Source organism: Cryptomeria japonica, chromosome 1 (genome assembly GCF_030272615.1).
Source record: "Cryptomeria japonica chromosome 1, Sugi_1.0, whole genome shotgun sequence".
Classification (NCBI taxonomy): domain Eukaryota; kingdom Viridiplantae; phylum Streptophyta; class Pinopsida; order Cupressales; family Cupressaceae; genus Cryptomeria; species Cryptomeria japonica.
This window is the reverse complement of record NC_081405.1, coordinates 514,721,934-514,747,697: the sequence shown is the minus strand read 5'-3', so window position 1 is coordinate 514,747,697 and position 25,764 is coordinate 514,721,934.

The window sequence follows — 25,764 nt, the reverse complement described above, 5'->3', positions numbered from 1 at the left end:
CCACAACATAGGTAGTCAACGCCCGGCAACGTCAGAGCCTACAGTGGGAGATGCAGGCACATCTCATAGAGTGTTCAGAGTGGTGGATAATGACCAAGGTGATCATTAGGGTACAGTTATAGAAGCAGTAGGTATGTTGCGTGGAATCCCTATCTCTGTACTTTTTTATTCCGGTGCTTTAGATTCTTTCATTTCTTCATCTATTGTGGAGTGGTGTGGACTCACGTCTGCTAAGGAGATGAATAGGTGGCAAGTAGAGTTGGCTACAAGTGTTTGTGTTTCTGTATATGCCTTTATTCCCAGTTGTGAGTTGAATCTAGGAAGCATAGTTACTTTAGTTAACCTTTAAGTCAATCCTTTGGGTTCTTATTGAGTTGTGTTAAGGATGGATTAGCTATCTTCTCATAATGCTCATGTAGATTGTCGCAAGAAGACAGTGGAGTGTTTAGATGACCTTGGCAAGGAAGTGAAAATTGTTGGAGTTCAAAGACCAATATCCTTACGTATGATCTCTGCTATGCAACTTAAGCGGTGCATGCATTGAGGGTGTTAGCTTTTTGCAGTTACTCTTGAGGACATGGATGAGTTAAAGAGTTGAGAAATCACTCTTGATAGTCACCCTATTCTTCAAGAGTACGCTGATGTATTCCCATTGGATATTCTTGGTATGCCTCCAAAGAGAGACATAGACTTTCACATTGATTTGGTTCCTAGTGCAAAACCTATTTTGAGAGCTCCATATCGGATGACCACTTAGGAGTTGAGTGAATTGAAGTTACAACTAGGAGAATTGTTAGCCAAGGGATTTAATCATCCTATTATTTTTCTTTGGGGTGTGCCTGTTATCTTTGTTAAGAAGAAGGATGGTTCTCTTCGGTTATGCATTGATTACCGATAGCTGAATAAGGTAACCATCCCGAATTGATATCCTTTGCCTTGTATTGATGATCTTTTTGATCAGGTAAAGGGAGCCAAGATATTCTCTAAGATTGACCTAAAATCTGGATATCACCAATTGTATATCCAGGATGCAGATATTCATAAGACAACATTTTGCACTCGTTATGGTCACTATGAGTTCACAGTAATACCATTTGCGTTGACGAACGCGCCTTCAGTTTTCATGAGCCTCATGAATGGGGTTTTTCACACCTACCTTGATCATTTTGGCCTTGTGTTCTTAGATGACATATTAATTTATTCTTGAACTACGGGAGAACATGAAGGTAACTTACGATAGGTAATGCAGTGCTTGAGGGAAAACCAACTTTATGCTAATTTGGCAAAGTGTGATTTTTTTCAATCGGAGGTAAACTATCTTGGTCATATAGTTTCAGGGGAAGGTGTATCCATGGATCCTTCAAAGATCCAAGCCATTGTTGATTGGCTAGTGCCAACCAACGTTTCTGAAGTTTAGAGTTTTATGGGTTTGGCCGGATACTACCGTCGATTTGTTCAAGGCTTTTCCCAGATAGGTCACCCGATCACTTCTCTACAGTGGAAAGGGAAGAAGTTTGTTTGGTTAGAACAATGTGAGTCAGCTTTTTGTACCTTGAAGGAACTCCTTGTCAGTACTTCGATTTTGGCAGTTCCTGATCCATCTAGAGATTTTATAGTATGCACAGATGCCTCTTTGGAAGGTATAGGTGCAGTGCTTATGCAAGATGGACGAGTGGTTGCTTATGAGTCTCGCAAACTCAAGAACCATGAGTTGAAGTATCCAGTTCATGATTTGGAGTTGGTAGCTGTAGTTCATGCTTTGGTTAGATGGCATCATTTTCTGTTAGGGCGTCATTTTGAACTACATAGTGATCACCGTAGTCTACAGTATATTTTCACACAACCAAATTTGAATGCTTGACAACAGAGATGGATGGAATTTCTCTGTGAGTATGATTTTGATGTTTGATATATTCAGGGGAAAGAGAATGTGGTGGCAAACGCTTTGAGTAGTAGGTGGCATGAAGTTTCGGTATTGTCCCTTGGAGTTGACTTGAGAGAGAGGATTCTCAGAGTTCTCCCTCAGGATACTTGGTATCAGGATGTTAGAACCATGATAGAGTCCAAAAGGCCTTTAGAGGGAAGATATTCTAGATATAATCTTGAGGTAGATGGACTTCTTCATCACCATGGGCAGATCTATCTACCTTCTTGGAGGGTCTTCGTGTATTGATCATGACTGAGGCATATCGTGCACCTTATTCGACACATCCAGGTGTCAAGAAGATGCACGCAGATCTTAGACAAATTTATCATTGGGAAGGGATGAAACGTGACATTGCTAATTTCGTGTTAAAGTGTTTAGAATGTCAGCAGGTGAAGGCAAAGCATCAGCACCTGGCAGGGCTTCTTTAGCCTAATTTGATACCGGATTGGAAATGGCATATCATTTCCATGGATTTCATTGTTGGGTTGCCTGTCTCTTCACATCGGCATGATGCCATCATGGTCATAGCTGATAGGTTGACTAAGATTGATCATTTTGTTCCTATTCGAGCTTCCTATACAGTAGTAGTGGTGGCATGAGTCTTCTTGGAAGAAGTAGTGAAACTGCGTGGGGTTCTAAGGCGGATCATCTTTGATAGAGATCTTGTTTTTACCTCAGCTTTGTGGACCTCACTTCAGCATGCTTTGGGGACTCAGTTGAACTTTAGTTCAGCTTATCACCCAGAGACGGATGGTCAGACAGAGAGAGTGAATTAGGTTTTGGAGGACATGCTTCGCATGTATGTTATGGACCAGCAGTCATGTTGGGAGGATTATATCTACCTTGTAGAGTTTGCATATAATAATGGATATCATAGCTCCATAGGTATGTCCCCCTTTCGGGTATTATATGGTCATCCTTACCATACTCCCTTGATTTGGGATCGATTAGAGGATAGGGTGCTTATAGGTCCGGATATTCTTTGGGAGATAGAGAAACAGGTTGGGCGAATTTGAGAGCAATTGGTAGCTACACAAGATAGGCAGAAGAAGTATGCAGATGCTCATGGAATAGATCGTCAATTTTCTGTTGGTGATCGTGTGCTTCTGAGAGTGCATCTGCGGAAGAGTCTGATCCGTTATTGAAAGAGTTCTAAGTTGGCACCTCGGTTTGTTGGCCCTTTTGAGATTCTTGAGAGGATAGGTCCTGTTGCTTACTACCTTGCCTTGCCACTAAGTCTATCTTGCATCCATGATGTCTTTCATGTTTCAGTTCTTCGACCTTATCACCTTGATGTGACACATGTTCTTGATTGGACTTCTTTGCAGGTTGAGGATGGGCAGCTTTCCATGGAACCCGTGCACATTCTTCAGCATCGAGATTTGATCCTCAGGGGTCACAGGAGTAAGCCTAGTCTTGGGGGGGAGAATGTAGTACCCCTACTCATTGGAACTCATGTTTTTTTCTTGTTATTCTCAGTGGATACATTATCATCATTTGTTATTTAAAATTATATAACATTGTTCCATGTTTTATCTCATTATGAGATGTATGATTTATTTGCAGTATTTCTGTACTTATGTTTTATGGCATTATATGGTTCATTTCTATGTACTGACGCTTTACTTTGTCTATGCACTCTGTGTTGTGTATCTATGAGTGTATGGGATGTAAGGTGATGATTTTCCTTCACTCATCTCGATGAGATAGGGAACATCATGATTCTCCTTCATCGATGTGTATGTTGTAATTTCTATATATATATATGCATGTGTGATTGGTGATGTAGGATGTTGCAGGTGCAAGTACTGGGTAGGTACGGGGTATCGTCTCCACTTGGCTACACAGGTCTAAGTGTGCCTTACATTTTCCAATGGAAGTGAAGGAGATAGTAGTTGACCCTATTTTTAGTCAGTTACACTCGGGTGAGTGCCTTCAGTTAGTCGTTCTGTCAATTGGTTTGGTCTTCATATTTTATTGTTTTATCTTTATAAAAGTCGCATGATGCTTGCTCAGTTTGCATGTCTAGTTTTCCCAATTATTGTATGTCATTGGTAATTGTTACATTTATTACATCTATAAGAGTAAAGAGTAGTTCTGGTATTTTGAGGAAAAAGAGTCAAGTGATCTAGTGACTTAATATTGTTTGTAAAGGACAAGTTAATATCTTGGTATGAGTTGATATGAATTTTATCAGCTTGTTAGCTAGATAGTTGCAATTCGATCATTTGAATATATGTAAGGACATTATATACATGAAGGGCAATAGTCATTTATAAGTAGTTATTGGAGTTAAGATAAGGTGATTGTATTATCAGTAGTTGATATCACCCATCAAATTATTGTGTTTTTGGATTATGCATGTATATAGTTAGAATTATAAATATATTATATTTAATATGCTTTCCGAATGGGTAATATATATATATATATAAATATATATATATATATATATATATATATATATATATATAATTCGATAGTTTGAATATAAGTCTATATTAAAAAAGTCATTAGTTATAAGTATTTCAAATCAAAGTATATATTTATATATTTAAACGTAAAATTGCTATGAAGATTAATGTTTAAATATTATAATGGAAGTTATTAATTAATTATTAAAATATAATAATGAAATTATATTAAAACAAATAAAACAAATTTGATTTTATAGGAGGTGGCAGGGGTTATAGTTAGTAAAAGGTAAACGGTGGTCGATGGTAATATCGACCACCCCCCTTAATATAGGGAGGGGTCGGTATTACCACCACCTACCCTCCTCCTTCTTATCCCGCGTACTTCCTCTTCCTCCATTCACACTAGAATCAGCAGGCAATGACACCTCTCGTCCCTCTCGCTGTTTAAAGCGATAAACAACCACTTCTCCATGTCCAAACTTTTCCATGAGCTGTAGTTCATTGCATCTAACTGCAGATTGGCCAATTGGGGAGCGGAATAGAGTGGCACACAAGGTGAAGACTGAAACGTAAACCTTAGTTGACTCAAGACCTGCCAGATTAAACACACAATTTGCTGAATACAAACACATAAGTGTTTGATGTAATGTACCAATCTCTCCATTCAGCCGATAATTGCTATAACCACGATCAAGGAGCGTAAAGAGCTATAGATAACTAGAGATGGACTCATTACATGGAAGAACAAGAAGAGATGGAAGTAAAAGACTTTTAGTCGATAACTATTACTAAGCCCCAGACTTAGGAGAAGTCATGGGTGATTTTTAGTATAAATAGGGGTGGGAGTAAAGAGGAAGAAGGGACAAGTCATTTTGGCATCCAAGGAAGGGTGGTGGATTGTAGAAAGAAGAATAGAGTTAGAGAGGATATTGTTTGAAAGTATCAAGAGAGTTGTTTCTCTGATAGAGTTGGAAAGTATTTGTGAAAAGGATCACAAGCAAGGTGAATTTATCGACGAAAGGGCGTTGAGGTCTTGCATATTGATCAACATTTCAATAGGTCAAGAATTTCTTTGTTTACGATCATTATTATTTACAATCTTTGTTATATGTCATGTTTATTGTCTTTCTTATGAAATAGTTATGGTTATGTTTTATTTATTGTTAGGGATTGTTAATTAAAATCATATAATAGAAGTTGTGACTACGTTATGACTATGGAAGTGGAATAGTGTTTAAGTTCAAATTGCACACTTGTTATTATATGGAAGAAATGTATGGTTGCATTCAAAACCTAGTTATTAAGATTTATTAGACGTAGCTCTAGGAGAGTCTCGGAAGTAATAGTTTACTGTTGATACGTTACAAAGATGGTACGTGTCAAATGGACAACTCATAAATCTGTAGCAAAATATGCTCATTACTTGAAAGTCAAGAAAGATTCTCTGACACCTGTCAAGCTTGTTGTGGATGACAGCCCTACTCTAGAGAACCCAGCTCCTGAAGAGAGAAAAGAGATATAAAAGGGTCGTACTCAAAGTCCAACTAAAGAAGTTACTGTTGAAAAAGGAAAAGAAACCAAGCTAGAGTGCTCACCAGTAAAGCCAATAGTTATAAGTTCTGACTCGTCGGAGGGGTATACCCCCTTAAGTGATAATGAGTCTGTGGGGTACTTTCCCCTGAGTGAAAGCAAATCTAAAGGATATACTCCTTTAGATCATGTAGAGTCTAATGAGTGCACTTCTCCATTTTTTCTTGAAGAATGATGTAACACTCTAGTGTAAAAAATTAAAAATTAAAAGAAAGACATTATTCTATTGAGAAATGTATTTTTTCTTCTCGTAAGACTTCTTTGATGAAATAAATATATCTATTTTGATCTTAGTCTATGGTATAAGTGGAAATTATTGAGGTTGCGTACCTATTGTAGTTAACAAGAGTAATTGAACTCTTAAACATGTTAATAAGTGTTAAATTTTGTGTTATATCGACCAAATTGTTCTTCGTGTCTTGACAACATATATTCGTACTGCAAGTTAATTGTGTGATAGGTGTTGGTACATAAGATTGCCTTGTTTATATGGTGGTCATAGCTAAGTACATTGAGTCATGTTGTCAGTATGTCTTGTGTACTGTGTTTTGGCCAGTTATTTAGATGTATAACCTTAAGGAAATGAGCCACTATTAGTTGTTAATAATGGTCAACCTTAGGTTAGTAATTATGTATCTTTCATTTGAGGTAGGTCAGAATTGGGTATCGTTGTCTGTGTCGCCATAGAGTTCTGTAGATAGAACTATCCTGTAGTGTCCTAAGAGAGAGAGTGGCTTTCGAGCAGGGGCCATGCCCAAAGTGGTGACAGGATAACCCGTTGGAAGTTGGTTAAGAAAGTGAAAATCTAATAAATGATTAGGTAAGGGTAGAATAAAAGTTAAATAAAATAATGTGCCTTGCACATAGGTGAGTGCTAGTATAGGGCTCATAATGTAGCGAGAAGGCCTAGAATGGAAAACTTACCACCTTGTCTTCATGAGAGGATTGGTAAGGACCACATGAGTCTTATTTGGAATCGGTGGTTTGGGAGAGGTTACCAGGATAACCCATGATGGGGGCCGGGACCTATGGAGGATGTACCATGGTATCCACCGTAAGACATGTGATGACACTTTCTCCTTAGAGTCACTAGTGTTTTGTGAGTTGGGTCACATGATTGTGAGTGGAGTCTTGTAGTCCTTTCGTTCTTGTTTTATTTTGCTTGCTTGAGGGTTATCTACTATCTCCAGCATGGTGGGGTGGTTCCTTTTCGGAATCAAATGGTCGGGTGGTAGTGTGACTTCCCATCGGATGTACTAAAACATATCTTTAGGCAAGGAAGGACTTTGCTGATGTTCTTGGTTCGTGGTTCATGTACCAGCTCTTGTTCCTAACCATTATTCAGTTGAAAACTAGAGGTCTTGAAAAGAAAATTTATGTAACTTTCATTTTGTAACATTTTAGCTCATGATGTAATTTTTTTGAAAACATGTATTTTCAAATATTGTAATAAAAGAAACATTGTAATGTATGCTATTTCAACTACTTAATTCTTTTGTATATATTATATGATTGCTTTGAAGTATTTTGAATTCTTTCATTGTGGAAATTTTATCTTAAATATTTAATTTACGAAGTAATATTCATTGGTAACCCTTAGGAAATTCAGGTGTTAGACTTCCGCTGTGTTATTAGATGTGCTAAGGTTTAATTCATGTAGTTAATCAAAAATAAATAAAAATTATTTCACCCTTAGTTGCATAGATTATGATGTTTTCCTTTAGGGTTCCTGACGGGGCATTACATTACTCACATTCAGATATCTATTTGTCCATCACCAATCAGTGTTCTTTATGACCAACATATGTAGCTAAGAACTCTTAGGTTTGGAGATAATGTTTGCAAACTCAGATACTCAGGCATTTGATACATTTAGTGGACATAGTACTAATGCCAAATTTAGATGATTATCTAGATGAAGCCAACTACATGTACATAATATGCCATAGAAAAACAAAGAAAATCATTCCTTTCACTCTTAGTAAACTAGTTGTTAGCAAACAAATCAAGCATAATAATAGGATATGAAAATTTGAGTTGCTATTAAAGTCACAATAAATACACATAATTGTATTGTTTGAAAGTTATTAAACTCTTTGATCTTACAAAATGGCCTAGGGCATTTCCTTTTAATTTTTAAGTATGCGAGAAAACATATAGCCTGCAATGTTTTTCCAAGTTCCATAAGCATCCCAATATAGACTTAAGTTGTAATTTAGTCAAAAACATATATCAATAGCTCTACCCAAGGAGTAATAGCTCTTCTTTCTCTATTTTTATGGTTAATAGATAGGAGTCTCATTTTCTTCATAGCCATTGGCTCTAATATTTTGCATGACAAAATGATTATGACATTTTTGAAAACAACAATATCTCCACCATTCAGATAGTTATCGAAAACAAGACTCTCCCACCCATTTTTAAAATTTGCAAGGCCATTGTTAACACACAATTTTCTGGGCCACAAGTGACCATTTAGTTCGATGGGAAGGATATCTGTATAGTGCCCATCATGCATTCCACCTACAAACCTCCATGGGATTTCCTAAAACAAATAATTAATTTTCCACTGACAAAAAAATGACAGTTCTTTTATAGTTGAAATTGTCCAGAAACTAAAACTAGTTAGCTGAAATATTATGAAACACATAGAAGCAATCCGAATATGTGTTTATGTTTATGTATTTATGTACATAATGTATATATAATTATACACATATATACATATTTTTTTATTTATATGTATATGCTTATATTGTATACATAGATATGCACATACACATATGCATACATATTGATGTATACATATGTATATGTGTATATATATAGATAGAAATGCATATGTACATATACATACAAACATGCTGCAGGTTGTGCTATATATATATATATATATAGAATACATAAACACACATGCATATATAATTATACATATATAAATATTCAAGCAATGGAGTGATTTATTGCCATAGTGTTCACCTTTGCAAATATAACAGGTTGGTTTCAAGGATTTCTTTCTTTTGAATCTGTCCTTTCTTTTAAAGACTAGATAAACCCACAATGGATAACAGGATAACAGTTTTGGGGTCTTGGTTTAGGATATTTATATTAGGCACATATTGAGATGGTTTAAACTCATACACTTTACCATTTCATCCAATACAAATGAATGATTTAACAAAACATATATAGGTTGAGTCTTTTGCTTCCTCCTCAACTGCTTGATTAAGAGACCATCTTGATGCTAAGACAATACATATATATACATGTGTATATATATTATATGTATGTGTGCATCTACATTGATATCTGTGCATTTTTAAAGGTGTCCACTTGGTGTAATGTCTATATCCATTTGTTTAGTTGTGATTGTATATGTCTGTCCAACTGGTGTCTTATGCATACATGCATTCATCTATGTTGCTAATCCAAATTGGTTTAGTTGAAACTTGTAATGTGCTTTTTTTTATTTATTGTCTACTCTTGTCTTGAAGTGCAATATGACTTGTGTTTTCTGTTAAAATATATTCATTTATGTTTATTGTTGTGACATAGACTTTCTATTTCACCATACAAAACTCCATTCCTCATCTCTAGAGAATAGTTTTCACTATGTCATCCACAACAAGCTCTCCTAATGGCTCAAAACAACCTTTTGCTGAAACTTCGGTGAGCTTATTTGTTTATATGTTTTTCATATTCATCTTATTTACAATCATTATATCTCTATTTGTTCTTTTATTTTGGAAAGCACTGCAAGTTCATATACCAACATATGTCAGTGTTTCAAGTATTTTTTAAATGTGTTTATGTATTTATATATATAAATAAATTGATAGAGGTGTTTCCTGCATTGTCCTTGTGTATTTGCATATGTGAATATGTGAATCTATAATATGTCCATGCACACAAAAGAACATCTATAAAGAAAGGCATACATAGATAGTAATACAAATTGGAAGCTCCAAAAAAAAAAGGTTACCATATCCATGCCAATGCATACAAATGTACATGAATTTGTGTATCTATTTAGCTATCTTCTACTATCCTTGTAGGAAGTGCAACCACAACTACAACTGACCCTGTATTCATTCTTGTGCATCAATGCTGGGGATGATGTCCCCTCTCCGGTGCTTCAGCTTTTGTCTTTTGAGAAATAGACAACTGATGAAGATGAGAGTTCTTGATATAGGATTGTTTTGTCTGATGCCATGCACATGCACTTGGAAATCCTCCCACCTAAGTACAGTGATTTTCTACTTTCAAAGATATTAAAGATAGGCTTCATACTATCGTTGACAACTTATTCTTGCAGAAATATTTGGTACTCAAGGTAGGGTGCTCTATATATTCTCATAGTTTGTTGTTGCCTTTTAAAATATCCCTTTGCACACTATCCAAATTATTCAACCTCTTGTTTTGTTCATTTTACAGGACTATAGTAATATTCAGCCTTGCTGTCAAATTTAGAAATTCTCCATTACTTGGAAAACCTAGATACCTATTTAAAGAGAAGGAACAACAAATGTTGGGTCGAGACACACCTCCCACAACCAAACATTCCCTTAAATTTGGAATACACCTCCCACCTGTATAGCATGAATCTTTTGATAATATCAGCCCGATTAAAGCTTTGAAACCCTATCAAAATAAATGGATGATAAAGGGGTTTGTAACAAACAAGAGGAAGATGCATTAGTATAGTACACCAAAGTCCACTGGCCAAGTATTTAGCTTTGATGTGATAGATGATGAAGGTACTGAAATTAGAATAAGTTTATCTGGTGATATAGCAGAGATGCATTATCATTGGGTTTAAGTAGAAGCATATTATAGTGTATTGAAAAGTTGCATTAGAGAGTCCAACACAAAATGGAATAACCTTAACAACCATCTTGAGATAACTTTGGACAACTATCCAATATTGAAGCATTCTGATGTTATTGTTGATGGCCAAGGAAATAATTCTTGATTCACACCAATCAATGAAAATATATATTGCACCAACAACACTTTAGTTGATGTTATTGGTATTGTAGTTGTTGTTCGAGAACTCTAATGCCTCTACCCTAGTCAGCTTTGTAAAACCAGTTTGACCTTGGTTGACCTTTTATGTTGCATTCTTGAATGGTTGAATTACCATGATGTAATGTTGTAGGTAGATATTATGATTATTGTGCATACTTGTTAATGTGCTTTCACATCGATTCTGATGTAAGTTTAATTTTTCTCCTAATTCTTGTTATTAATCTCAAGCTAACACCTTCATTAAATATATATATGTATGTATGTATGTATGTATGTATGTATGTATGTATGTATGTATGTATGTATGTATGTATGTATGCTTGTGTGACTCTTGGTTGCAAGAGATTGTAGGTACAGTACTACCTAGGTGCGAGGTTTGTCTTCACCTGGATTTGCAGGGTTGAGTATACCTCTTTCATCCTTAGAATTTGGGTTAGGTGGTCGTAAAACCCTTAGTTTACCCTAGTCATGATCAAGTGAGCATTGTCTGTTATCTGTCAGTTTCCCTTTTCATTTGGGTTTGCGGGTCGGATATTTGGTTGGCTTTCTTGGGTTGCATGCTTGGCTTGTGGTAAAACTAAGTATTTAATCTTAAGTAGTTATTTTGATTTAATGTGTTCATTTACGCGTTAGTAATTAAGAAACTAAAGTAAATAGGTTTCTTTTATATAATTAATCATTTATTTAAAAATTGCTCTATTCATGTGCGTAGCAAGTTTAATTTAATGGTTAATTTTAAATAATAAAGTTATTTAGTTTATGCATTTTGAAAGGGAAGATTTAAATTTATTTGAAATAAAAATAATTTAATCTCTTTTGCTTTTTGGAATTGAAAGGTTAATTTTAATTATTTAAGAAAATCAATTTTGATTAGAAAAGTAAGTTTTATTCATATATATTTTATATAGTGTGTAAGATTGATTTTGAGAATTTAATTTAATTAAAAATATTTTACCCTCATTAATATTGTGAAATATAACTATTAGCTTTGTTAATATTGAGAAAATTAAAATTAAATGAGGGAGAAAAGCATTTTGATTTTTAATTAGAACAACAAGTTTAGATTATTTAAACAGTTGAAAAGAATGAGTTTTCTTTTCTTTTATTTATTTATTTATTTTATTCTTTTTATTCAGAAGTTGTTTAAATTCTAAATTAAGGGATTAGGTCAGGGGACTCTTCTATTTAACCCTAGGTTTGGAAATATTTTGGGAGGAGAATTTTTGGGAAAATAATTTCCCAGAGAGACATTTTGGAAAGAGCTCTAGAGGAATTTTTGGGAAAAATATTTCTGGAAGAGAAGATTTGATCCAGAGCTTGAAGGATGGGCTTTGCAACAAATCTCATCTAGGATGGCTAAAAGAGGTAGGAATCTGTGTATCATTTTGATTATTTGCTTAATAAAAGATTTGTGTTTGGTATTCTCACTGTTTTGTTTAGGATTAAATCTCCTAGATTGATTCTTGATTGAAATTGGGTTTGGCTTTTAAATCTATGCATATTAGTTTAAAGTTTATTATTGGGATTAATTTGTAGATTGGTAGACTAATTTTCTACCAATCTACAAATTAATCCCAATATGGTTTCCGGTTGAGAAAATATGGTTTCCGGTTGAGAAAATTTGTCTTTAAATTTGTCTTTGTAGATTGGTAGACTAATTTAAATCTATGCATATTAGTTTAAAGGTTATTAATTATGAATTTATTATATTTTATTAATCACAGATTAATTAATATATACATTAATTAAAGGTTAATTTTGGTATCTGTTTTAATGAGGAAGTATCTTTTTGGAAAAAGATAAAATATTATTTTAATTGAAAAATTTTTGAAATAAAATATATTTATTATTTGATATATATATTTTATGATTGGATATTTTGAAAATTTAAACGATATACTATTGGAAATTTTGGAAATTTAATAATGTATCATTTGGAATATTGGCGAGTTAATGATATTTTCAATTCATAAAATAAATGGTTTAGTTTATATTCTTCCTTTGTATTGAGACATAGGCGAATGGACTATTGAAATTGTGGTATTGTATTCACCTTGTAATGGTGATTTTTATGTCCATGTATGTTGAATACTTAGATCATTTAGAAATCTTGATCGACTTTTATTGGTTAAATTAAAAGGAAAGAATATTGTAGTTTCTGGTTATTGCCTATGCAAGTTTAATTTCTGTATTTGTTTTTGGTATGTTTGTTTGGACCCTGTCGTTTGGTTGTTTTGGGGTGCCTGTTTATGTCTTCGATCTCTAGTTTGTTTGTTGCCTTGTGATGGTGTTATAACTAGTCTTGTGCTTTATGCAGGTGTCGAGTGTTGATTTGTGGTTGACCATAGCGGATCAGGTCTTTAGTTAGAGTACTGTCAAGCAATGGACCTTGTACTAGCTTTAATATGTTCAGTTGGATCCGTTTCTATGTAGGGATCATTTATGTAATTATTGACCAATGTGGACGGTTGTTTATTGGTGTGTTCGCCTGGATGGTAGGAATGTAAATGATGTGAAACTTATGTACACTTAACTTATTTAAATGATCAGAGGGGTCTTGTAGTTGAGCAGACCCAGAGATGTAGCCCTTTAGGGGTAAACTCCGATACCAATTTGGTGTTATGTGTTACTTTTGTTCTTATGTTTCATGTTTTAGTGTTAGCATGTATGGATGGCGTTTTGATAGAATGTGTAAGTGGTATAGATGAAATTAATTGTAAATGCATGTATACAGTCATATTTTAAATGCAGTAAATTGGATCATGAAAGAATGTAGATTAGAATAATGGACTATATCTGCTTATTGTTAAGGAAATTAAGCATGGAAAGATCTCATTATTTTATGATGAAATTCAAGTGTGTTATTAAATTGGATGCATGACTCAAATTTTAATGAAAAGTATGAACGGAAGGTATGAATAAACCTTAATGGATGAACTTTATCTTGTGATCTATATTTTGTCTTACTAAAATAAATTATCCTTGTTTAAAAATTATCTCGTTATTAAGACAATCGGCTTATTGGATTAATTAGCATGAGTTAAGTTAATTATGTAATTAAGTAATCATGTTGGGAAACTCTTTAGGTGTTAGTTGATGTCTTCCACTGTGTAATCTGAACTTTGATATCTTGTTGTATCTTAATGTTGTGTTTAACTTTAAAAAAAAAATTATTGCACTCCATTTGTGTGTTTTAGCTTTATCCCTTCGAGGTTTCCTAGTGGGGCATTACATTTGGTATCAGAGCTCATGTTACAAACACTGGGATCTCTGGTTTCAATTGTGCCCTTAGTTGGTGTGGTGTATTGACGTTATGTGTATGCTTGTCCTCCTTTTTGTATGTGTGTGATTGTGCAGACCTTAACTTGTGTGTAACATGTGTGTTCACACCTTGTTTTCACCTTCTCGATGTTGGTGTTTTTGAGTGATTATATGTGCTTTGTTTACTTATTAATGTCTTGGTCTATGATTACTCATATTCTGAAAGAGAGTCGTATGTACCTTCCTTTTTGATTGTTGTACTCTTTAGACTAATCCATTTGGGTTGGTCAATGCTTGTCTTGAATCTAAAAGTATGAAATGTGCTTGTTTTTAGATTAAAATCTAGCTTAGTGTTGACCACTTGAAAGACTAGTGTGGTAGATATTGAATGCTTATTATGTAGCAAATTGAATGATCATCACCCTTCCTCCTCTCTCTCTCTAGAAATTAAATGTTGTTATATGTCTATTTATTTCTTATGTGAGTTTTCTTATTGCAAGAGAAAGGTTGCGATTTCTTGAGCCCTTGTGTGAGCCTTATAACGCTTATGTGGTTTTAGATTAGAAAAGGGATTTGGTTTGAAAGTTCATATTGGATATTGAGAAAAAATTGTATGTTTACATTAAAGAATTCTCCATGTGTTTTGTAGGAGTAATATAATTAAATTCTATCTTAATTAAGGCGCATTAATATGTGAATAGCTGATTTTGTGAAATTGCTTTGGTTGTAAAAGAAGTATCAAAAGGGAACATGTTATAGTAGCTTCGAGAGTGTATTAATGTGTTCCACAAAAGGTTGTTTCATTTGTTTCTTTAAACCAATTTGATTGAGGATCTATGTTAGCAATGCTCCATTGAACTTGCCTTTGGATATATGTAATTGCCTTATTATGTTTAAAAAGTGCGAATGAAAAGCTTGTTTGATGTGTATGCATAAATGTGTATTATTTAGTTGATAGCTCCTTGCTTATCCTTTTACCGTACCTTGAATTTTCAATGATAGGTTGCAAATTATGATATGCGGTTGTTTTGTATTAAGTAGTGAGTGTTCTCAAGAGGTCTTGCATTATCGATAAGATTACCTGTTTTGATCTCTATTGTTTGGAAAACTAGAACATTCTATTGCAACCATAATAATTGGAAATGTCTTGTTAGGTTGTTTGGCATCCTTCCAAAATAGTAGCGAAATGAAAACCGTGCAAATAAATGATAGACTTATAGTGAGAAATTTTAGCTTGTAGTGTGGTCTTGTTGATCTTGTGCCTTTGTAGGAAATAGTTTAATTATCAAACTCTCTTTCCCTTTTCTTTGCCTAAATCATAAGATTTTTAGAAATGCTCATAAGAATGCATTGATTTAAAAAGAATTTTATAATGCATATGTAATTGTATGTTTTCTTTTGGGCTACTTATGAAAAGATTAAAGTCTTAAGCTTCAAAAAGAAATTTGCATAGTTAGTAATGTGGTTGTGAATGCTTAATGGATTTAGAAAAGATATTGGAATGATGTTATTTCCTTATGTAATGCTGAATTGTTAAGAATTTTAGTACTGGTATCTAGAATAAACTTTATTCACTGATTCATGTGGAAAGCATAGGTAAAACCTTTCTTGAGTAGATGATAGCATATTGGAAAGTACTCCCCATAAGTGTGACTAAAACAGTAATAGTGCTTTCCTTGTGTATTGTAAGAAACTTGTGCTTGCTATGTGTGCCCATGGGATGGTGAAGTAATCAACCATGGAGGATACGTTTTCTTATGAGTATGGGAAACCATACTGTTTATGTGATGTTGCTTATTTGTTTCCTTACTAAGTGCCAACCCATAGGTTGTTGATAAGTCAGTATGTGAAGGGGTAGTATTAGAAGTCACCATTCCTTGAATAGTATGGAACGACATACGAGTAATGTCAACACGAAGCGACTTTAGCTTCTCTATTTCGAGGAAAAATATAATTTTGTAATGAAACTATATTATAGGTGTACTCAATACCTTCCCTTGTGATGAACCGATTTATAAGGTTCATGTGTGCTAGCCTATTCCTATCCTTAAATTTGAGTGCATTGATGTCAGTCCTTGAGTAGAATGATGGTTTTATTGGAGGATATTTTGTCTTGTCTTCATGAAAGGTATGTTATTTGTCACATGAGCTGCCAATTGTCCAGCGTTGGTAGACATATGGGCGGACCTTAGCCATGTATACCTCTGGCTTATGATGAGTATCCTGAGAGGTACGTCACTATGCAGGGTGTGACTTGCATGTGCTCTTTTTCGTGAGGTACATTTCCATATGGGATACGTCCATTGCATGCCTTTTCTGCTCGGAGTATTTCCATGTCGTGCTGAGACACGATATGGGATGTAGTACACATTGTCATGCGGGATATGTCCATTGTGTGCTTTTTCTTCTTGGAGTATTTCTAGGTCGTACTGAGACATGATGCGGGATGTAGTAGACATTGCCATGCGGCCTACCGACAGGTTTAGGGTAGAGCCATGCCGTGTGATGACATGATGCAGGTGATTTTGAGGTGCACACTGCCATGCCATGTGGGTAGTGTGACTATGTTGCACCACATGATGAGCTACTATAATAGTTAGATGATTGTTCCTTCCTTCCTCGTTGGTGGCTAGATTCTAGTCACATAGTGATATTATGTGCAATTGTAATATTATTTTTTTTCGGGGGGGACCAACAATTTATTTTATTTTGACTTTTAAGGTTTAGCCACAATCTTGTGATCTTTTACATACTTGATTTGGTGTTGCAAATTTTGGATTATTTTTCTTGCCTTACTATTGGAATTGGTGATTTATTATCTTTATTCATCTGTACTTTGGTGGCTAAACTGGTTTATCCTTATTGTTTTCGTATGTTGGTCTTGTGTTAAAATGTGAAATTCCTCTCCAAGGACGTATGAGACGGTGTTGGTTGAGTGTGTACGAGGAAGTAGACGTAAGGAACCTTGAGGATGGGGGTATGTGAGGCCGTGATGCAGCTAAGATCCATTACCTACTTATGTGTGGTGACTATCTCTTGGAGGCTAACCACCTTACTCAACAAGGGATGATCACGAAGGTCTTGTATGGAAGGTAGCACTGCTATGGTGTACCCTAGCACCATCAAGCCTTTGAGTGAGATATTGGATATATATGATCATATTATTGTTTTGAGATCAGGCATAGAGATGTTGATCGTGCATGTTATCTTTGACCGAGCATTAGACATGCTCACATGTGGCCTTTTGTGTTGTGCATTCTAGCTATGTGGATGATTATCATCTATAATCATGGAGTAAATTGTGTTAACTTGTCACTATGTTATGGGACATAGTCTTTGGAAAGGTTTTCTATATGCCTGGAAAGTGTAAACAATTGAGTTAACTTGGTTGTAGAATTTGATATTTGAAGCTAGTTCTATGCAATAAAGTTTTATGAAAAAGATGGATTGGTAAAGGAAATTGATCATGATGACATGTTTTCTTGTCACATTGGTAGATGAGTATGGTAATTGTTGTCTATATCTTTTAAGGCTTTAATTTGGTGTAATAAAAGGAAGAAAATTCTTGTTTCTCTACTATGATTGTGGATAATTCCTAGAATATTTTAAGAAGTGTATGGTTTTAGATGTATCTTGCAAATGGATAATGACATTTGTAGAGGATTTAGCAATAATGTTTCAATTGTTGAGAAAATATTTATATGTGCAAATGAATAATTGTTAAATGATTTTCAGGGCTAATACGTGTTGCATGATTTCCTCTTAGGCTTATGACTTCCAGAAGTAAGTCAGAGCCTAGGGGGGGAGAATGTAGTGCCCCTATCCTAGTCAACTTCATAAAACCGATTTGACCTTGGTTGAATTTTTATGTGGCATTCTTGAATGGTTCAATTGCCATGATGTAATGTTGTAGTTAGATTTTATGATTATTGTGTGTACCTGTTAATGTGCTTTCGCATCGATTCTTATGTAAGTTTAATTGTTCTCCTGATTCTTGTTATTAAGATTGAGCTAAAACCATCATTATATATATATATATATATATATATATATATATGTATGCTTGTGTGATGCTTGGTTGCAGGAGATTGCAGGTACAAAACTGCCTAGGTGCGACGTTCATCTTCACCTAGATTCACATGGTTGAGTATACCTCTTTCATCCTTAGAATTTGGGTGTCGTAAAACCCTCAGTTTACTATAGTCATGCTCAAGTGAGCATCGTTTGTGATCTGTCAGTTTCCCTTTTCATTTGGGTTTGCGGGTCAGGTATTTGGTTGGCTTTCTTGGGTTGCATGCTTGGCATGTGGTAAAACTGAGTATTTAATCCTAAGTAGTTATTTTGATTTAATGTTTTCATTTACGTGTTAGTAATTAAGAAACTAAAGTAAATAGGTTTTTTAAATATAATTAATCATTTATTTAAAAATTGCTCTATTCATGTTTGTAGCAAGTTTATTTTAATGGTTAATTTTAAATAATGAAGTTATTCAGTTTATGCATTTTGAAACGGAAGATTTAAATTTATTCTAAATAGAAAGGTTAATTTTAATTATTTAAGAAAATCAATTTTGATTAGAAAAGTAAGTTTTATTCATATCTATATTATATAGTTTGTAAGATTGATTTTGAGAATTTAATTAAATTGAAAATATTTTACCCTCATGAATATTGTGAAAAACAACTATTAGCTTTGTTAATATTGAGAAAACTAAAATTAAATAAGGGAGAAAAGCATTTTGATTTTTAATTAGAGCATCAAGTTTAGACTATTTTAAAAGTTGAAAACAATGATTTTTCTTTTATTATATTTTATTTATTTTATTTTATTTTTTAATTCTTGTAATTCAAAAGGTTGTTTAATTTCTGAATTAAGGGATTAGGTCAGGGAATTCTTCTATTTAAACCTAGGTTTGGAAATATTTTGGGAGGAGAATTTTTGGAAAAATAATTTCCAAGAGAGACATTTTGGAAAAAGCCGCGGAGGAAATTTTGGGAAAAATATTTTTGGAAGAGAAGATTTGATCTAGAGCTTGGAGGTTGGGCTTTGCAACAAATCTCATCTAGGATGGCTAAAAGAGGTAGGAATATGTGTATCATTTTGATTATGATTTGTGTTTGGTATTCTCCCTATTTTTTTTGGGTTTAAATCTCCAAGATTGATTCTTGATTGAAATTGGGTTTGGTATTTAAATCTATGCATATTAGTTTAAAGCTTATTATTAGGATTAATTTGTAGATTGGCAGATTGATGAAATAGATCTATGAGTAATGAATTCATTATGCCCAAATATAATTTCTGGTTGAGAAAATTTTTCTATTTGATAGTTATTCAACAAAAAAATTGTGTATTTTGAATACCATGGGTATTCTGGAAAACTTTGTTAGTCTCTTTGTGAGAGACTGTGAATTAATCAGATTGAGGTTTTTTTTAAGTTTTTTAAAAATATATATATATATATATTAAGTCTCTGTGAGACTGTGTTTTTCTCGGTGTGCATCTTGTATTTTTAGCAGTAAGTTTAAAAAAAAATAAAAATAAAAATAAATTAAAAAAGAAGAAGATAGCTCTACCCCCCACGTGGCAAGGTTTCCCCCACCACGTGGAGGGGTAGCTCTTCTCCCTTAGGCAGCATCGTTACCTTTGGTAGTGACTGCTACCTTTGGGTAGCAACACTACCATAGGTAGCGTGAGCTACCCAAGGGGTGGGGGGGGGAGGGCACATGGAGGTCCACGTGGGTACCCTTCCCCCCTTTATATTATTATTTAAAAAAAATAAAATGTTTTTTTCTTTTAATATTATGTTTATTATAATATATATATATATACATATATATATATATATACATATATATATATATATATATATATATATATATATATATATATATATATATATATATATATATATATAAGTTTAATATTATTTAAATGCTAGTTTTAAATTAAGTTTTTAATGAAGTTTAAATATGGCATTTAATTAATAATTTATGATTATTTTTTAATTAATTAATTTATATAAGTGGCAAATATACATTAATTAATTTTCAGATTTCATTTTATTATTAAAGCATATTTTTCTAATTAAACACTTGAGTTGCTAAGTTTGTTATTAATTATTAATTTGTTATATTTTATTAATCGCAGATTAATAAATATATACATTAATTAATGGTTAATTTTGGTATCTATTTTATTGAGGAAGTATCTTTTTGGAAAAAGTTAAAATATTATTTTAATTGGAATTTTTTTGCAATAAAATATATTTATTAGTTGAGTAATTAAAAAAATATATATTTTATCATTGGATATTTTGAAAATTTAAATGATATACTATTGAAAATTTTGGAAATTTAATAATGTATCGTTTGGAATATTGGTGAGTTAATGATATTTTCAAGTCATAAAATAAATGGTTTAGTGTATATTCTTCCTTTGTATTGAGACATAGGCAAATGGACTATTGAAATTGTGGTATTGTATTCACCTTGTAATGGTGATTTTTCTATCCATGTATTTTGAATACTTAGATCATTTAGAAATCTTGATCAGCTTTTATTGGTTAAATCAATAGGAAAGAAGATTGTAGTTTCTGGTTATTGCCTATGCAAGTTTAACTTTTGTATTCGTTTTTGGTATGTTTGTTTGGACCCTATCGTTTGGTTGTTTTGGGTTACTTTTTTATGTCTTCAGTCTCTAGTTTGTTTGTTGCCATGTGATGGTGTTATAACTGGTCTTGTCCTTTATGTGGGTGTCAAGTGTTGATTTGTGGTTGACCATAGCGAGTGTAGGTGTCGAGTGTTGATTTATGGTTGACCATAGCGGGCCAGGTTTCTTGTTAGAGTATTGTCGGGCAATGGACCTTGTATTAGCTTTAATATATTCAGTTGGATCCGTTTCTATGTAGGGATCATTTATGTAATTATTGATCGATGTGGATGGTTGTTTATTGGTATGTTCGTCTGGATAGCAAAAATGTAAATGATGTGAAACTTATGTACCCTTAACTTTTTTAAATGATTAGAGGGGTCTTGCAGTTGAGCATACCTGAAGATGTAGCCCGTTAGGGGTGAACTCCGATATCAATTTGGTGTTATGTGTTGCTTTTCTTCTTATGTTTCATGTTTTAGTGTTAGCATGTATGGATGGCATTTTGATAGAATGTTTAAGTGGTTTAGATGAAATTAATTGTAAATTCATCTATGCGGCCATCTTTTAAATGCAGTAAATTGGATCATAAAAGAATGTAGATTAGAATAATGGAATATATTTTGTTATTTTCAAGGAAATTAAGTATGCATGGAAAGATCTCGTTAATTTATGATTAAATTCAAGTGTGTTATTAAATTGGATACATGACTCAAATTTTAATGAAAAGTATGAACGAAAGGTATGAATAAACCTTAATGGATGAACTTTATCTTGTGATCTATATTTTTTCTTAATGAAAGAAATAATCCTTGTTTAAGAATTATCTCGTTATTAAGACAATCGACTTATTGGATTAATTAGCGTGAGTTAAGTTAATTGTGTAATTAAGTGATCATGTTGGGAAACTCTTCAGGTGTTAGTTGATGTCTTCCACTATGTAATATGAACTTTGATATCTTGTTGTATCTTAATGTTGTGTTTAACTTTAAAAAAAATAAAAATTATTTCACTCTATTCATGTGTGTTAGCTTTATCCCTTCGGGGTTTCCTGGCAGGGCATTACAAGAAACCTCAATAATTCACAGAAAAGATGGAAGCCAAGTAACAAAAAGAATTATCAAAATAAATGATATCTCATCTTTTACTATCAATTTTAACTTATGGAGAGCAACATGGCAAGGGTTAAGTGAAGATTTGAAGAATATGTGTAATGCCCTGCTAGGAAACCCCGAAGGGATAAAGCTAAAACACATGAATGGAGTGCAGTAATTCTTTTTTAAATAAGACACAACATAATGATACAAGGATTTATCAAAAGTTCAAACAACAGAGTGGAAGACTAAAAAAAACCCAAGGAGTTTCCCAACGTGATTACGTAACTTAACATCTATCTCAACTCATGACATCTGACCCAATAAAATAGGTTAACTTAATTTCATGTTATTACTTTAAACAAGGATATAATTTGTTCAGTAAATTGTCATTATAGAAAATAGAGTGCGGTCATCCATTATGGTTGAAGGTGAGTCTAATGATAACTTAATGATGAACAACTAGTACCAAACCGGTACTGAGAGGGGGGGGTGAATCAGTATAGACAAAAACACAAACTTAAACTAGTTTGTCAGCAGACACTGTGCATTGATAGACAAATAGTAACACCAATTCTTCAACAGAGTTCAACCGACAAAACCCAGAATAATTGAGACAAGCATAGATCAGTTGACACTTATCTTCACATAAAATCTAACACTTCATTTCCACTTCACCCTAATGCATGAGCAGGTAATCTACCATCTCAGATGTACATATCACTGCAAGATCAACATGCATCACCGCTTAACAGAAAACAATCATAATCATCACATGAAGAAAACATCACACTTGACACACATATTTTTCACGTGGAAACCCAACTGGGAAACACCACGGTGGGAATGAATACCCACAAGCTTGTTTTTGAACTCTTTAGAAGTCCGCTATGTTAGGAGCCTTGTTTGGTTAAAGACAGATACAATAGGTTTTGTTAGGAACCAATCCTATTAGGGATCACCCAGTTAAGGGATGGCTACAATACCTGGTTAAGGGTTAAACCCTATTAAAGGTTACCTTGTTAGAGGATTTCAAGAACTCAATAGCTAAAGGATGTCAATGACTCAGTAGCTTTGGGTTACCCTGTTAAAGGATTTTCAACAAGCTGGTTAAGGCTACCTTGTTAGAGGATTTCACAACTGTTGAAGTGGCTAAAGATCAATAGGTATATTAATGACCTAATAATAGCACTCAATGCCAATGCAGATCTACTTAAGCTCCTTTTCACCTTCTGTACTTACTCTCTGTAGATATGACTTCTCTCCTTTAGTCTTTCAAGAATCACGTATCTCTTCTCTTAGATAAACACACACAACTTTTGCCAACAACCTCTTGAAGAACCACAACATCGACCTTATAAGACAATAGACAGGTCAGTAGCATAAACCCTAAACCCTAAACCTGTTAGGTTAAGGAATTCAAGCGATTCAATCCTGACTGTTGAGAACACTGCATTAAATGCAACAGTCTTGATCCAATCTCAAGACATTCTCCATCGTCCATTTCGACCGATTTTATGGCGGCTGATAACCCATCACACGTTATCACCGTTTTATAGACTTCACACATTCTTGAGGTAGATAGGAACAATTTCCTTCATGCAAGATCCTTCACACACACAAGGCTTACGTGGCAACATGATCTGTTCATTGTTACCATGCTAACCCATCACACAAAGTCATCGGTTGAGCCACACAGGCTTGAAGCACTTTAATCAAAAATCTTGAAGTTGAGACCACCAACCGGTAGTCATACACTGCTTGAATGTGCTAGTTCCCATAACCTTATGTCGGTTCATCTTTAAACAAATACGCCGCTTCACTTTGGCATAAATGCCAGTTCATAGTGAATGTCGGTTCATCTCCTCTTCATCATATTGATATCAATGACAACATACAATGTCATTATGTCCACATACTGATTCTCATACTGGTTCACATAATGCCAACAATCTCCCCCTTTGGCATTGATGGCAATATACAAAGTAACAAAGATATCTCTCTGCTTCACATCTTCTCCGCTTCACAACTTCTCTTCCTTTGACAGCAATGCCAAAGTGGAGCCACAAGCTTCCCTGTTCCATTATGCTGCTCCCCCTAAGGAGTAGCATCCTTCAACACATCAGTCCAAAAAGAAATGACTATGCAATACCTGACTGATGTGGAGCAAATACTTTTAGTTCACCTCCTGAAGGGGCAGTACCCCTAATTCACCTCTTAAATACATAAATGTAGTCTCTGGGAGAGGCTTGGTAAATATGACTGCTAACTACTCCTTACTGGAAACATGTTCCAGTGCAATCTCTTTTTTCTAAACCTTTTCCCTCAAGAAATGATATTTAAGTTCAAAGTGCTTGGTTCTAGAATGTAAAACTAGATTCTTTGAAATATTGATAGCACTTGTGTTATCACAGAATATGCTTACCGGTTCAGATATAGGAACTTTGAAGCCATTTAATACATGCTTCATCCAGATTGTTTGAGTGCAGTTCATGAAAGCTGCAACATACTCTGCTTCCGTTGTAGACTGGGAGGTACAACTCTGCTTCTTACTCATCCATGAGACTAGTCTACCACTGAAAAATAATGCACCACTGGTTGTGCTCTTCCGGTCATCCACATTACCTACCCAATCAGCATCTGTGAATACTTTCAGGTTGAAATCATTGCTATATGGGTACCACAATCCATAGTCAACTGTTCCCTTTAGATACCTAAGAATCTACTTGACTGCAACCACGTGGGATTCTCTTGGACTTTTTTTGAACCTTGCAATAATGCCAACTACATGTGCAATATCCGGTCTACTGTGCACTACATAATGCAACATACCAATCATGGATCGGTATTCCTTCTCATCAACCAATGCTGAGTCATCTTCTTTGGATAGTTTACAACCAGTCACCATCGGTGTACCAACCGGTTTGCTATCATCCATGCCAAAGGTCTTCAACACCTCTTTGACATACTTGGACTGGATGATAAAGATTCCATCTTTCATCTACTAAATCTATAGTCCAATGAAGAACTTAATCTCCCCTACGAGTGACATCTGAAACTCCTTCTTCATCTCATCTGAAAACTCATGACTCATCTTGTCATCTCCACCAAAGATAATGTCATCAACAAATACCTCACAGATCAGAATTTGATCTCCTTCAGTTTTCAAGTAGATATTACTATCTTCATTTGCTCTCTCAAATCCAATTTTCACAAGATGGGAGTGCAGACATTCATACCATGCTCTAGGTACCTACTTTAGACCATATAAGGCTTTATGTAGCCTACACACCATGCCATTATCTTCAGGTAGGGCAAACCCATCTGGTTGCTCTATATACACCTCCTCTTCAAGTACACCATTTAGGAATGCAAATTTTACATCCATTTGATATACTTTAAATCCTTTAAAAGATGCATATGCAAGAAGCATACAAACTCCTTCCAATCTGGCTACTGGTGCAAAATTTTCTCCATAGTCTTCTCCTTCTTCTTGGGCATACCCTTTACACACTAGTTTGGCTTTGTTTCTAATCACCTTGCCATCTTCATTTAGCTTATTTCTGAAAACCCATTTGGTACCAATGACATTTTTATGCTCCAGTCTGCGTACCAAAGACCATGTACCATTTTTCTCTGTCTAGTCAAGTTCCTCTTCCATTGCCTTGATCCAGTCTTCATCTTTATGTGCCTCTTTGAATGACTTAGGCTCAAATTTAGAGATCAAACATGAGCTTTCTCTGACCTTTCTTCTTGTAAGGATTCCAACATCCTTATCTCCTATGATCTGGTTAGGATC